Source organism: Globicephala melas, chromosome 14 (genome assembly GCF_963455315.2).
Source record: "Globicephala melas chromosome 14, mGloMel1.2, whole genome shotgun sequence".
Lineage (NCBI taxonomy): Eukaryota > Metazoa > Chordata > Mammalia > Artiodactyla > Delphinidae > Globicephala > Globicephala melas.
This window is the reverse complement of record NC_083327.1, coordinates 74,816,985-74,832,406: the sequence shown is the minus strand read 5'-3', so window position 1 is coordinate 74,832,406 and position 15,422 is coordinate 74,816,985. Positions and strand designations below refer to the sequence as shown.

The 15,422-nt window shown below is 38.7% G+C and overlaps 1 protein-coding gene across 3 annotated transcripts in view; it reads left to right on the top strand.

Annotated features, from left to right (window-relative positions):
* SYNE1 (spectrin repeat containing nuclear envelope protein 1) overlaps positions 1-15,422 on the top strand; it is a 457,576-nt gene that overhangs the window by 398,114 nt on the left and 44,040 nt on the right. The window lies entirely within an intron of this gene.

Genomic DNA, 15,422 nt, shown 5'->3' with positions numbered 1-15,422 from the left:
TGCACGTGCTGAGTGGCAGAGTGCCCTAGAATACTGCACTCTCCTACCTGCCAAGCTTATGACTTCTTTGTCCCTGTTCTAGAGAATACAATTAAAAGGAAGTTAGGGTCTGTTATTTATTTCTACAATCTAATTTCCCAGTCCTTTGTGAAGTACTGACAGCGACTATGAGAGATATAGGAGGTACAAAGACGGAAGCCCTTTCTTCAAGGAGTTCATAGTGGGAATTACGCATGTGAAGAAATCAAGTAAAATGATGTGCTAAATGCCTTAGTAAAAGTACCATAAAGAGATGGAAACTGAATGGTGCAGCTTAAGCTACTGTAAGTATTTAGGCATTGGTAGATTTTAGAACCCCAGCGCTGTGTTTAGCCTCACTTCTCAGTCACTGATAACCAAATCTTATTTCAGAGGGAGGAGCTGAAGCCCTTTGTGCTATAAATACCCTTCTTAGGGAAGCCGCCCACTCGGTAAACATCCCTGGATTTTTTTCAGTCAGATTATGACTCATGGAATTGGCTTTCATTTCCATGTAATCCAGTTAAACCAGTTAATATCTTTTTCTAATTTCTAGTTGGTTCAGTGGTGTGGAATATGGGGTTGCACTAAGTCAAAATGTTTTAAATTTAATTTAATTTAATCACAAGCAGCTAGTTTGGTGTATGCCCAGCTGGTAGCCAGCGTTACATACAATGAGTTAGGTGTTTACTCCTCAAAGCCATGTTGATTTGTAACTTTTCTATTTTTTCAATCAAGAATTTTCTAGGTGTTATTTAGTTTATTTTTCCAAAGACACATTAGTAAATTTGAATCAATTAAATATAGGGAACACAGGCTTGCATTTTAGTCACTAAAATGCTCATATGTTCCTACTTTTGTAGAATCTCATTATACACAGATGTAACATATATATTGTCTCCTTCCAACGTAGACCAGATGACATTTTGACCATTCATTTGTCCTGAGGTTTAATGCCACACTGGATTCATAGTTCCTTGAAGCCTCTCCTAAATGACACTCAGCCCTCACGTTTGCTTTCCACTTTTTGGTTTATTGCCTGTGCTAACGCGCAGACAAGATGACTGTCTTCCACACCCATCTTCAACTATGACCTGCCAGCTGAAGTACTAAGTTTCTATGATTCAGTCTCATTCACTACTCTTCCCTCTTCCAAATTTTTTTAACATTGATTAATTGAAGCAGAACGTAACTTATGCCTTTGGGTATTTTCACGTTGTTTTGATGCTCTTGGGAATGGAGAGGTTATTTTTGAAGATGATCATATTTTCAGGTGAACAGCTTCCCGGGTAACAGAAAGATGGAAAAAAGAAAGAAGATTCACTGATAATAACCTGTTATATACAAATAGAATGCATAACTTTGAGTCAGATTCTTATTACTAGGATTAGCTTAGACCATTCTAAGTACAAAGTAGCTATGTTTTGCTTTGAATTTTTAAACTAACTGTCACCAAGCATTGTCAGCTTTTTAGGATAACAAAAAAATCTGCTCAGTTATTATTAGGGCTCAATGGATAATGTTATAGTATACGTTCTAGACCTACTCAGTTCAATATAGCAGTCACTAGCTACATGTGGCAGTTTAAATGAGTTGGAATATAATTAAATTAGAATTTTTTTTAAACAATCTGATTTTATTTTTTATTTTATCTTATTTATTTATTTTTGACTGTGTTGGGTTTCCTTGCTGTGCGCTGGCTTTCTCTAGTCGCAGCGAGTGGGGGCTACTCTTCATTGCGGTGCGTCGTGGGCTTCTCGTTGCGGTGGCTTCTCTTGTTGCGGAGCACGGGCTCTAGGCGCGTGGGCTTCAGTAGTTGTGGCACGTGTGCTCAGTAGTTGTGGCTCTCAGGCTCTAAGAGCACACGCTCAGTAGTTGTGGCGCACGGGCTTAGTTGATCCGCGGCATGTGGGATCTTGTCGGACCAGAGATCGAACGGGTGTCCCCTGCATTGGCAGGCGGATTCTTAACCACTGAGCCACCAGGGAAGCCCCCAATTAAATTAGAATTCAATTTTAATTACAGTCAGTTGCACTAGGCACATTTCCAATGCTCAATAACCACACGAGGATACTGTCTACCTTATTGGATACTGCAGACACAGAACATTTTCATCATCTCAGAAAGTTCTGTTGATCAATGCTGGCCTAGATAATTAAAAGCATTTCTGAGCCTTTAGCTTTCATTAAGAGTCAATATAATTTCACTGTAACTGTAATTTCTGTAAAAAAAAATTGGTGTAACTGTAATTTCTGTAAAACTGTCTTCAAGGACTCTAGCTCTCATTTTACCAGTGGACCTTATGCAAAAACCCACATGGCAATTTTTCCAGCACCTAGCACTAACAGAAAATGTCTTTTAGCATCAGTAGTTCAGAGCTTCTAATGACAGAGAATACATTATTAAACATTTCCCATCTTGGTATCTAGGAACGTCAGACTCAAGTTGTTTGCCCTGCTGTAATGACTTTTTCTTAGTTAACTGGACTCTCTAATATAAGGAGATTCTTCTTTCCTCTACCAAACCTAAATACCCATCACCAAAAACAAAGCACACATTAGTTATTTGGTTCTTTTTTTTTTTTAAATAATAGTTTTATTGAGATACAATTCACATACCATACAACTCATATATCAAAAGTATACAATTCAGTGATTTTTAGTATATTTACAGAGCTGTGCATCCGTCACCATAATCAATTTTAAAACATTTTCGTCACCCCCAAATAAAAACTTTAACCCCTTGTTTCCTTTCTGCCCTCCCTCCTTTTCCTCCAGTCCCAGGCAACTACTAATCCACTTCCTGCCTGTTTAGATTTACCGACTCTGGACAGTTCATATACACGATATCGTACAGTATGTGGTCCCTTATGACTGGTTGTTTTTAATCTGTGTTTTAATTATAATTCCCTTAAACACTGTATAGAAGTAAAAACAAATATAATTTTTTAAAACTATGGAATGCCTCCTGTTTATGAAGTACTTCCTCTGCATGTTGCTACAGGGCAGAAGCTGGCGAACTCTCTGCTTGGGGCCATATGGTAAATAATCTAGGCCGTGTGGGCTGAACAGTCCCTGACAAAGCCCTCTTCCATTGAATCACAAAAGCAGCCTTAGACAGTGTGTAGAGAAGCAACAGGTTCCAGTAACATTTTATTACCAAAACAGGTGGCCAGACATAGTTTGCAGACACCACTCTGGGATGAAAAAGAAAATGGTTCCCATCCAAATAAGGGTAAAAGGTAAAGTGGGGATACACGTGGTTCCTCACCTCAGGGCCTTCCCCTTTCTGCTACTTCTTCCTGCTCTCTCTCCTCTGTCTGGCCAGGCCAGCCCCTAATTCTTCTTCATGCTCCTCCTTTTCTCTAGATTAGATTAGATTAGATTCTTCTCTTCTGCTCAGTAGGCTTTCTGTACAAAGTCCATAGCATTTCTCTTGATTATAATAAATATCTCGTGTGATAGATTGTTTAAAGTTTCTTTCCTCTATTGAAATGTAAGTATCTAACTTGATCACCACAGTAATCCCAGAACCTAACATAGTTCTTTGCATATAGTTGTCACTCCAGTATTTGTTGAGTTTCTCAGTCTGAGACATAGTGTTTGAAATGTGCCCTACATACAGATAAGAATATAGTAGAGCCTGGGCTTAGGGCTTTTGCCTGAATTATAAGGTGTTTCTGCTTCACCTACACTGTGATGTTTGCCAAATTACTTATCTTCTTAGTGCTTCAATTACACGGTGTGAAAGGTTATCAGGGGGATTAAATGAGGTGGTACCTGTAAACCACTTAGCACAGTGAAGTGCTCAATCAACATATGTCAGCTGTCATCCCAGAGGGAGTTTAGAGGCTTGTGCAGTACAAGGAAGGCTTTGCAAAGTTGTAGCAGCTGCCCTCAGAAGGGGTTTCAGTCTAATGGGAGTTCTGCCCAAACAAGAGGAAAAAGAAAACTTAATTCTTGGAATTTGTGGCTGGTATCACCTCATGGTGATCCATTCAGAAAAGTCAAGCCAGGATCAGGAATTCTTTGATGCAGCAAGCAAGGCAATGACCAAGAACTAATCAAGAGTCCTAGGTTTAGCTCACCTTGTTCCAGCTGTGTGACCTAGGGCTTAACGGTATAACCTCTCTGAACCCTATAGTCCTCATTTTCAAAGTGTTCATTAAAACAACTGCCACATCTCCGATGAGACAACATAGGGGAAAGGACCGTGTATACTATAAAATTCTATATGTGCCAGTCTTATTATTTTAGACGGCTGCAGAGCATTCCACAGTTCATTCCACAGAACATTCCACGTTCCATTTATACAACGTGATTTATCCAGTATTTTCCCTATTGATGGAAATTGATATTATTGCCATTTTTTCGGTACTACAATAATTGTGTCTTTAAAGCCTTGCCTTATGTTTAATTCATTAGAATAAATATATTGTGCTAAGGATAATGAACATGGAAAAAAAAATTAACCCATGGGAAAAACTATATAAAGTAAAAGGGAATTAAACTAAGGAAATAATGACAATAAAAAATTTTAAAGATCTAAGTTTTTTAAATGTTAGTCATAATCAAGAAAAAGCAAATTTGTCTACTGTTATGGAACTATGACCAATATATTCCTTTAACCAAATTTACATATTTACATTCCTGATAAAAATAATATATCAGTGGAGTGATTGTTTTATAAAGAATTCACAATAGTATATCTTTAAGTAGCAGGATTTTTAAAATAATTTTATTTTTAACCAAGTTTTCTGGGATTTTTTAAATGTAAAATGCAGGTTTGTTTCTTTTATAAAGAAAATGTATTACTATTTTAAAAGCAGTCAACTCACACAACCAGAACCAAATGCTTTGTTTTATTTTAGTTGCAATTCATCATATTGGCCTTTAAAAAAAAAAAAAACTTAGCAAATGTTCATTATCTATTTATTTATTTGTAACTTATTTGTGTGTATGTATGTTAAAATCCAAAAAGGATTTAAAGCAGACAGCATTAGTCATTTTTTATTAAATTACCAGTAATGGGTAATTTGGGAGCTTATTTTCTTTACAAGCTTAAATTATGAAATTTATATAGAGTCAGTGCAGAAAATTTAGAAACTCTTGAAATTCACAAAAGAAAAAAAGTTATCTGAGATTCCACCAAGCAAATGAACAGATCCTTTTTAAAATTACCTTAAAAGGAACATGTTATTTTTGTCACTTTATATCATTTTTTTTTTTTGCGGTACGCAGGCCTCTCACTGTTGTGGCCTCTCCCGTTGCGGAGCACAGGCTCCGGACGCGCAGGCTCAGCGGCCATGGCTCACGGGCCCAGCCGCTCCGCGGCATGTGGGATCTTCCCGGACCGGGGCACGAACCTGTGTCCCCTGCATCGGCAGGCGGACTCTCAACCACTGCGCCAGCAGGGAAGCCCTATCATTATTTTTAAAAAGACAAACGTTTATGTAAGGGGAGAATAGTATTTCTTCATTACTTTTCATTTTCAAATAGTCTATTTAAAGGTGAAGAGCAAGCACTTTGCTACAGAATATCTTGTCCATCCCATCTTCCCAACAGCCCCTAAAACTCCTACTTAACACCACTTAACTGGCAAATCAGACTGAAGGAAAAAAGCAGTTGCTCCCTTTTGCTACTACAGTTTGCCGCCGCACTTGTAGAGGTTCTGCTTGTTTGCATTTGGTACATTTATCTTTGCAAATATCTTTTCCAACTTAAACTGCCTGCGAGAAAAGTCGAAGGTCCTTCCAGAATGGCAGAGTGTCTGCAGCCGGTCTTATTTTTGATACCCTTCTTTCTTTAGACCTGGAGCCTCCCCCTCCTAGCAGATTACCCTGAGCCTTTTCCCTTCTTACACTCGTGGCCTACATTCCAGGAGATCAAGCCTGGCACATGTTAATGAATGTAGGTTTTATTTAGAAACATGACCACTTGTCACTCACTGCTCAGTGTCATATTGTCAGGCAGAGACTTACCAACATTTGTCTGGAGTGAGCATTTTCATACTTCCATACACAGACTGGGGAAACTTTCATCCCCACGCAGGATTTAGCCTTTTGCTCTGCAAACCTGACTTTTGCAAGTGGAAACTTCATGGTGGTGGCGGAAGATCCGTGTGCCCTGAGGATGGCAGAGGACGGCTGTGTGGACGCAGAGCTCCCCGATTGTAACTGCAGTGTCACAAGGCAGGCATCTCCTTGAGTTTCTTCCCTTGGGCGTAGCTTTCATGTTACATGGGGGATGGATGCCGGAGCTTTAATCCATAACTGTGTTGGCCAGTGTTACGTGGAGATGACTGGTGTGGGGAGATAGTTGGCCGTGGACTCCTCAGACTTATTTGTCGGTTTGTTTTCTTGTCTCCTGCTGGGCCTGCGGAGCTGGATGAAAAGGTTAATGGACTTTGTTATGGTTCAGTATCTACTTGTCTTGGGACTGGATGCATCATACGAGGAGTATGGTTACAGTAGAGAGCCTGAGACACAGGAAAGAGATTCAGAAAAAGATTCAGTGGAAAGATCCTGTTAGTCCATCATCTGCTATTTAAAGGATGGGCTCCTTCTGAAACTGAAAGTCAGTCACGGCCAGTTCACAGCTTTGTAGGTGAAAGCGTTCCTTTAATAAATAAAAATCTACTCATGTTTCAGGGGCTGGGAGGGTTTTGTGTGTGAGAGAAGGTTGTTTCTGTTTTATGTATGTCAGTAGGTTTTGGTCACTGACTAGTATAAAGGTTTTCAATAGTATGTGTAAAATATAGAAGGTTATGTCTAAAATGGCAACTTAGTGCGTTATACAAATGTTTACTTCATGATTTTTTCTCAGTTAGAATAACATTACATCAGGAATTTTCATTTTGTTTTTAAAAAATATTTTTCTTATACCATAACATCCCCCAGACAAATCCCTACTGATGAATAGAACTTATTAATGGTACTTTTGGTTCTCTTATATTGAGAATATGAATTTTTTTGTTTTGGTTTATGGATCTACTAAATTTGTTTGAAGGAAAGTAGTGAGGTATATATATGAAATATGTAGATATATATGTGTATATGTACATATTCACGTGACAATATTAAGAAGCTGGACAACTGGATTTCATAGTAGAATCCTCCTCAAGAAAGGTCAAGTGTGCAGGAAACACACTGGACTCTGAAAGGGGAACCAGAGTGTAGGGACTTACAGATGCACCGGGCTTGCTAAACTTACCCAGACATGTGATGTCTGTAAACACCTATTTTCAATTATAACCCTGTATGCTACCAAAAGGAGTGTTGCTCAAACTTCTTACAGTGATAAATAAAACTATTATGGTGCTTCACCCAAGGATTTCCTTTAAAGAAATGATGAAAAAAAATGTGGGACATTTCTCTTAAAGAAGAATGATCCTCGTCCTGCAAATACCAAGTTTAATAGCTCAAGGATGATGTATGGGGGTCTTATCCCACACCTTCTCTCAGTTCACATCCGCTCCCCCCAACACACACACAATGTATTTTGCTATTTGTAGTCAAATACATTTTTTAAAAAATGAGAAAGGAGAACCACTTAAGCGTTCACCCTCCCTGACTTTACTAAGATTTACACGTTCATTTGAAAGAGGAACTTGCCCCTAATAGACTGTATGAACAAGCATTTCCACGTCACGATGCCCTTGACGTATTGCACTAACTGCTCTGACTATTGGAATTCCTTCAATGTTATACAGGGTTACTAATCCAGTAGTAAAATATTTGGCTACTGTAGACAATATCCAATGGAACAGTGTTTACTTATATCCCTTTGTGCTTTGGATCTTTTGATCATTTTTGTCAGTGAATTTTGAACCAAGAAAATGAATGAATTTTAGTCCTTAGCAAACAGATCATTTGCAAATGTTGGACCTAGAGGAAAATTTAAGTATACATTTAATATCAAATAAATTAAATTAAAATATGTTAACAAAATAAGCAATATTTTAGTTAGAACACTAATTATTAACGTTTAGCAGGCATTTAAATAGTACCCGACTTTGTGCAAGGCAACAAGCTCAGTCTGGCAACTAGAAGTGGAAAGGGAAAACCCGAAGTGGAAATTCACAGTTCCAGCTTTCCAGGGAACTTCCCATGAGGAGCAGGAAGGTGAGCATTAATAATACCAGGAAGTTCGAAAAAGGGTAAGAAGGAAGCAGGCACTGAGTGAAGTACCCTCCCAGCCTCCAGGTCCACACAAAACCCTGATGATGTCATGAGTTTTCTTTAAAACCCCATCCCGAAGCATAGTCAGCATTCAAATCCTATCAGACCTGAAGACAGGAAGCTGGTCAAGTGGGAGAGGTTCCTGAGAGGACATTCTTATTGGGGTCAAACCAAGATGGACAGCAGTGCAGTGAGCCATTCTTCAGTCCTGTTCCAGTGGGTTTATTGATTGTAGACTGTCCTTTCCATCTGGGACACTAAAGCAGGATGGCCAAGGTCATGGTAAATCCTAAGCCCGTACCATGGTCATTGGTAGAATATGTACCCCGAACTTTATACCCAGTAGCTGCTCAAAAACTGTCATTCACTGACTGACGCTCAAGTGAATTTTGTCTGACATATGAGAGACATGTGAGTGGGTTGTATGTAACAGTTATTGGAATTATTTTTCAAGGCTAATGCCTTGAAATGCCCTAGAGACAGAGTACAAATTGTACTTATAAAGCTAATTAGAAAAGTATTATCTTGAATGGAATTATGAATTATGATAACATATTGCAATGCATGTTTTCTGTTCCCTTTCAATCCTATATATTGTGGAACGTGAACATAATTTTTTAAATACACATTTTTTAAAACAATATAAGGTAATGCACCTCAGCATGCCTTTATACACTGATCAAATGTAGGGATTTTTATTATAATTAATGAAATACAGATATTATTATCAAGAACCGACCATCGTGAAAATACTTCTAAGCATTTGTATGACAGAGGAAAAGTGATGGTGTCATGACTAGATTATCATTTGAGAGAGAAACATTGATTTATAGAAACTGTAATAGAAGTGATGGTATCCATTTTAAGCAATTAAAAATGAATAAAGGGGCTTCCCTGGTGGCGCAGTGGTTGAGAGTCCGCCTGCTGATGCAGGGGACACGGGTTCGTGCCCCGGTCCGGGAAGATCCCACATGCCGTGGAGCGGCTGGGCCCGTGAGCCATGGCCGCTGAGCCTGCGCGTCTGGAGCCTGTGCTCCGCAACGGGAGAGGCCACACAGTGAGAGGCCCGCGTACCGCAAAAAACAAAACAAACAAAAAAAAAAGAATCAAAATTCTCAAAATACTTTGGTTATGAGACAGTTTCTTCAGAGAGGTGGCTCCTGACCAGAGAAGCAAATCCTAGTCATCTGGGGAGGCACAGAGGGCGGGGAGAAGGTGGGGAGAGAGTTAGCAGTGGCACGTGTGGATGGAAAGCACCCCTAAGTGACCCAGTACCGGTCCTAGGTTGAGAATCACTTCTTTACTCTCTGGAAGTAATAGAGTTGAGAAGTAGTAGGTGATTCTGAGTGCAAGTTGTCTGTCTTTGAGAACATTCTACTGCAGATCCCTGCCTTGAAATATATCACATCCTTAGAGTCTTGGGGCCGGAGGGTTGTTTTGTTTTGTTTTTTTTCTTGGCTGTGCTGCGTAGCATGCGGGATCTTAGTTCCCCGACCAGGGATCCAACCTGTGCCCCTTGCAGTGGAAGCTCAGAGTTTAACCAGTGGACCGCCAGGGAAGTCCCTATCACATCCCTAGATTTTTTTTTTCTTACAATTTTATTTTATTTTATTTTATATTTTTTCTTAACATTTTTATTGGAGTATAATTGCTTTACAATGGTGTGTTAGTTTCTGCGTTAGAACAAAGTGAATCAGTTATACATATGCATATATCCCCATATCTTTTCCCTCTTGCGTCTCCCTCCCTCCCACCCTCCCTATCCCACCCTTCTAGCTGGTCACAAAGCACCGAGCTGATCTCCCTGTGCTATGCGACTGCTTCCCACTAGCTATCTATTTTACATTTGGTAGTGTATATATGTCCATATATACACTACCTCTCTCTCACTTTGTCCCAGCTTATCCTTCCCCCTTCCCATGTCCTCAAGTCCATTCTCTAGTAGGTCTGCGTCTTTATTCCCGTCTTGCCCCTAGGTTCTTCATGACCTTTTTTTTTTTTTTTTTAGATTCCATATATATATGTTAGCATTACGGTATTTGTTTTTCTCTTTCTGACTTACTTCACTCTGTATGACAGACTCTAGGTCCATCCATCTCACTACAAATAACTCAATTTCGTTTCTTTTTATGGCTGAGTAATATTCCATTGTATATATGTGCCACATCTTCTTTATCCATTCATCTATCAGTGGACACTTAGGTTGCTTCCATGTCCTGGCTATTGTAAATAGAGCTGCAATGAACATTGTGGTACATGATTCTTTTTGAATTACGGTTTTCTCAGGGTATATGCCCAGTACTGGGATTGCTGGGTCATATGGTAGTTCTATTTTTAGTTTTTTAAGGAACCTCCATACTGTTTGCCATAGTGGCTGTATCAATTTACATTCCCACCAACAGTGTCTGAGGGTTCCCTTTTCTCCACACCCTATCCAGCATTTATTGTTTCTAGATTTTTTGATGATGGCCATTCTGACCGGTGTGAGATGATATCACATTGTAGTTTTGATTTGCATTTCTCTAATGATTAATGATGTTGAGCATTCTTGCATTTGTTTGTTGGCAATCTGTATATCTTCTTTGGAGAAATGTCTATGTAGGTCTTCTGCCCATTTTTGGATTGGGTTGTTTGTTTTTTTTGATATTGAGCTGCATGAGCTGCTTGTAAATTTTGGAGATTAATCCTTTGTCAGTTGCTTCATTTGCAAATATTTTCTCCCATTCTGAGGGTTGTCTTGTGGTCTTGTTTATGGTTTCCTTTGCTGTGCAAAAGCTTTGAAGTTTCATTAGGTCCCCTTTGTTTATTTTTGTTTTTATTTCCATTTCCCTAGGAGGTGGGTCAAAAAGGATCTTGCTGTGATTTATGTCATAGAGTGTTCTGCCTATGTTTTCCTCTAAGAATTTGATAGTGTCTGGCCTTACATTTAGGTCCTTAATCCATTTTGAGTTTATTTTTGTGTATGGTGTTAGGGAGTGTTATAATTTCATTCTTTTCCATGTACCTGTCCAGTTTTCCCAGCACCACTTATTGAAGAGGCTGTCTTTTCTCCATTGTGTATTCTTGCCTCCTGTATCAAAGATAAGGTGACCATATGTGCGTGGGTTTATCTCTGGGCTTCCTATCCTGTTCCATTGATCTATATATATTTTTTTGTGCTGGTACCATACTGTTTTGATTACTGTAGCTTTGTAGTATAGTCTGAAGTCCAGGAGCCTGATTCCTCCAGCTCCGTTTTTCTTTCTCAATATTGCTTTGGCTATTCGGGGTCTTTTGTGTTTCCATACAAATTGTGAAATTTTTTGTTCTAGTTCTGTGAAAAATGCCAGTGGTAGTTTGATAGGGATTGCATTGAATCTGTAGATTGCTTTGGGTAGTATAGTCATTTTCACAATGTTGATTCTTCCAATCCAAGAACATGGTATATCTCTCCATCTATTTGTATCATCTTTAGCTTCTTTCATCAGTGTCTTATAATTTTCTGCATACAGGACTTCTGTCTCCTTAGGTAGGTTTATTCCTAGGTATTTTATTTAATTCCTAGGTATTATTTTGTTGCAATGATAAATGGAAGTGTTTTCTTAATTTTACTTTCAGATTTTTCATCATTAGTGCATAGGAATGCAAGAGATTTCTGTACATTAATTTTGTATCCTTCTACTTTACCAAATTCATTGATTAGCTCTAGTAGTTTTCTGGTAGCATCTTTAGGATTCTCTATGTATAGTATCATGTCATCTGCAAACAGTGACAGCTTTACTTCCTCTTTTCTGATTTGGATTCCTTTTATTTCTGTTTCTTCTCTGATTGCTGTGGATAAAACTTCCAAAACTATGTTGAATAATAGTGGTGAGAGTGGGCAACCTTGTCTTGTTCCTGATCTTAGTGGAAATGGTTTCAGTTTTTCACCATTGAGGATGATGTTGGCTGTGGGATTGTCATATATGGCCTTTATTATGTTGAGGTAAGTTTTCTCTGTTCCTACCTTCTGGAGGGTTTTTATCATAAATGGGTGTTGAAGTTTGTTGAAAGCTTTCTCTGCATCTATTGAGATGATCATATGGTTTTTCTCCTTCGATTTGTTAATATGGTGTATCACATTGATTGATTTGCATATATTGAAGAATCCTTGCATTCCTGGGATAAACCCCACTTGATCATGGTGTATGATCCGTTTAATGTGCTGTTGGATTCTGTTTGCTAGTATTTTGTTGAGGATTTTTGCATCTATGTTCATCAGTGATATTGGCCTGTAGTTTTCTTTCTTTGTGACATCCTTGTCTGGTTTTGATATCAGGGTGATGGTGGCCTCGTAGAATGAGTTTGGGAGTGTTCCTCCCTCTGCTATATTTGGAAGAGTTTGAGAAGAATAGGTGTTAGCTCTTCTCTAAATGTTTGATAGAATTCACCTGTGAAGCCATCTGGTCCTGGGCTTTTGTTTGTTGGAAGATTTTTAATCACAGTTTCAATTTCAGTCCTTGTGATTGGTCTGTTCATATTTTCTATTTCTTCCTGGTTCAGTCTTGGAAGATTCCTAGAGTTGTAAAAGACATGTTGCTCTTGACATTTTTTCCAAGCAGATACCTCTTTAGTTGAACCAAGTTTACAACTCGGAGATGGAGATATTTTGCTTATCTGCCATTCATTTCTATTAGGAGCAGTGTCAGTAAGGTGACCACATGTCCTGAACCAAAAGGTGGAAAGTATAAAAAATCTTACAGTCTAAAAGCAGAATTGAATTTTAAGGAAGGGTTGTACCAGAAATCATTGATCATTTGCTCCTCCTTCACATCGCCTTTTGTTTTAGAGCCGTCTATGTACATACATCCAGTCAGCCATGTCAGGCCCTCAACAGAGACTCAGTCGTCGATTTTTGCTACTATTACTTGGTAATAATAGAGTTGAGAAGTACTATCTGTGTCCCTCCCAAATTCCTGCTGACACCCTGCCCTCACTGGGAAATAACATTTCAAATCGAATTCATCTATCCCTGCTCTGCGCCCCTGATCCTGCCTCCTGTGCCTCCTCGCTCCATCATCTGTATTCATCTGTAATTTCTCTCCTTTTTCTTCTGTCTTTGGCTCCTTCCTCGTGAGTTCCTTTTTCTCTGCCTAAAAACATTCTAAAGCGATTCCAAATCATTAAACTACATTAAACAAAACAAACAAACAAAAAATCAGTTTTTTCTTGTAGCCAGATAGATCATTCTACAGGATTCATACCGTATTTACTTACCTTCGCTGCCTACTTTTTAACAATAATTAACAATCCTCTTTCATTATAAGTGTATTTCTCTCAAATGCGTCCTGTTTTCTGTTTCCGTAGCCCTTGCTAAACTATTCACTTAGGGTCAGCAGACCTCCTCTAATGAATAGCTCTTTTTAGGCCTCATCAGCTACCTTGCTCTGCCTTTGACAAAGTAGACCCATGATTCCAAACTTAAGCTTGCCTAGGGCTTACTTGGAGTGCTTGTTAAGTGTAAATTCCCTGGCCACACCCCCAGAGGTTCTGACTCAATAGGACTGGGTTGGGGTCTAAGAATCTGCATTTATGTGAGGCAAACCAGGTGAAATCTAATGAAGAAGGCATTCAGATCACACTGTGACCAACACTTTCTTCTTTTTTTAAATTATTTTTAATTGAATGTATTTGACACACAACATTGTGTAAATTTAAGGTAAAATTAAGGTAAATTTAAGCTTGTTACTTTGATACATTGATATAATGTAATATGATTGCCATTGTAGCGATACTTATCACATTACAAAATTAGAGTACAATATTGTTGTTTATATTCATTTTACCGTGCATTAGATCTCTAAGGCTTATTTACTACTCGTTGCAAGTTTGTACCCTAAAATGCCATCAGTCCTATCCCCCGCCCACCACCAATTCTTTCTTGAAACATTTCCTGCCTTTAGTTTTATGCTACACTTCCCTGCTTCACCTCCTTCCTTTCTGATTATTCTTTCTTCAACTGTGATTCCTCCTTCTTTAACCTTTTAAAACTCATTCTTCTTAGTCCAGCCCCTTTCAGGATGAAATACATCCTTTCATAGGGCTTCAACTCTATGCCAATAGTATGTAAACCAATGCAATAAACTTCGTCGTCTCTTCTGGACCTAAGAACTATATTTCCATACATGTCTAGCTGATCCCACAGACTCATCGTACCCCAAACTTAATGCACCATTAATCCCAAGAACTTGCTCCTCATTCCTGTATCCTCTGAGGCAGCAGCATGTATCTAGTCACCCAACTGGAAAAGACATCATTTCTTAACTCCTTCTGCCTCACGTCATGTCGGTTCGTGAATTTAGCAATCCACTCCTCAACTCTATCCCCACTGTTTCCAAGTGTAGGCTTTTGATGCAAACTGCTTTGGACTATTCTATGTACTTCCTGAATGAGCTCTTACCACAGCCTTGCCTCAGACTTACACACTTAGAATCAAAACTCATCTTAACATTCCTCCACTAATAGATCTTGGGAAAGTTCTTATTTATCTTTGAAACTACATACAAATCCATTGTCATGTCACTGTGGGAGTTTTATAATCTTGCTCCCATCCACCCATCAGTCTTACCTCTTCCTCTAACCATTTCTTCTGTCTTTCCTGTTTCTCTTCCCCGTCCGTCCACCACTGATCTCCTTGGCATTGTGACACTATTTACCTTCACAATCTCTGCTCTTCTTCATTGTTTCCTAGGCCAGAAATGTTCTGCTTGGCTTGTATCCACCTCTCAAGATGCAGCTCACATGTCATTTCTTCACTTTTCTTCTTTCCTCAAAGTCTAAGCTCCTCAAAGGCAAGGATGAAGCTTTAGTCATCACTGTTTATCTGTCACCTAGCACCATACATGTTGGTAGGAGGAATAAAGAAATGAACAAATGGTAAATGAATGAATGATTACTGAACATGGCCAGACAGAATTGATCACTCTTTATTTCTTAGCCAGAGACTTCATTCACTTCTTTAGTTTAGTTCTTACCACACTTTGTTATATTTCATTCTTTCCATGTTCAGATTTCTGGTCAGATGGTACATTTTATTAAGAAAATAATCACACCTGATTTCTTTTGTCTTTCTGGCATCTTAACATTTAAAGTGTCCACGGATGATGGTTAGAGAAATGACAATTCTTAAAGGAATGAGTTTTTACTGCTTCCTGGTGAGAATGGGAGAATAGTTATTTGTCGTTATTTTTTAAGCATGCTATGTAGT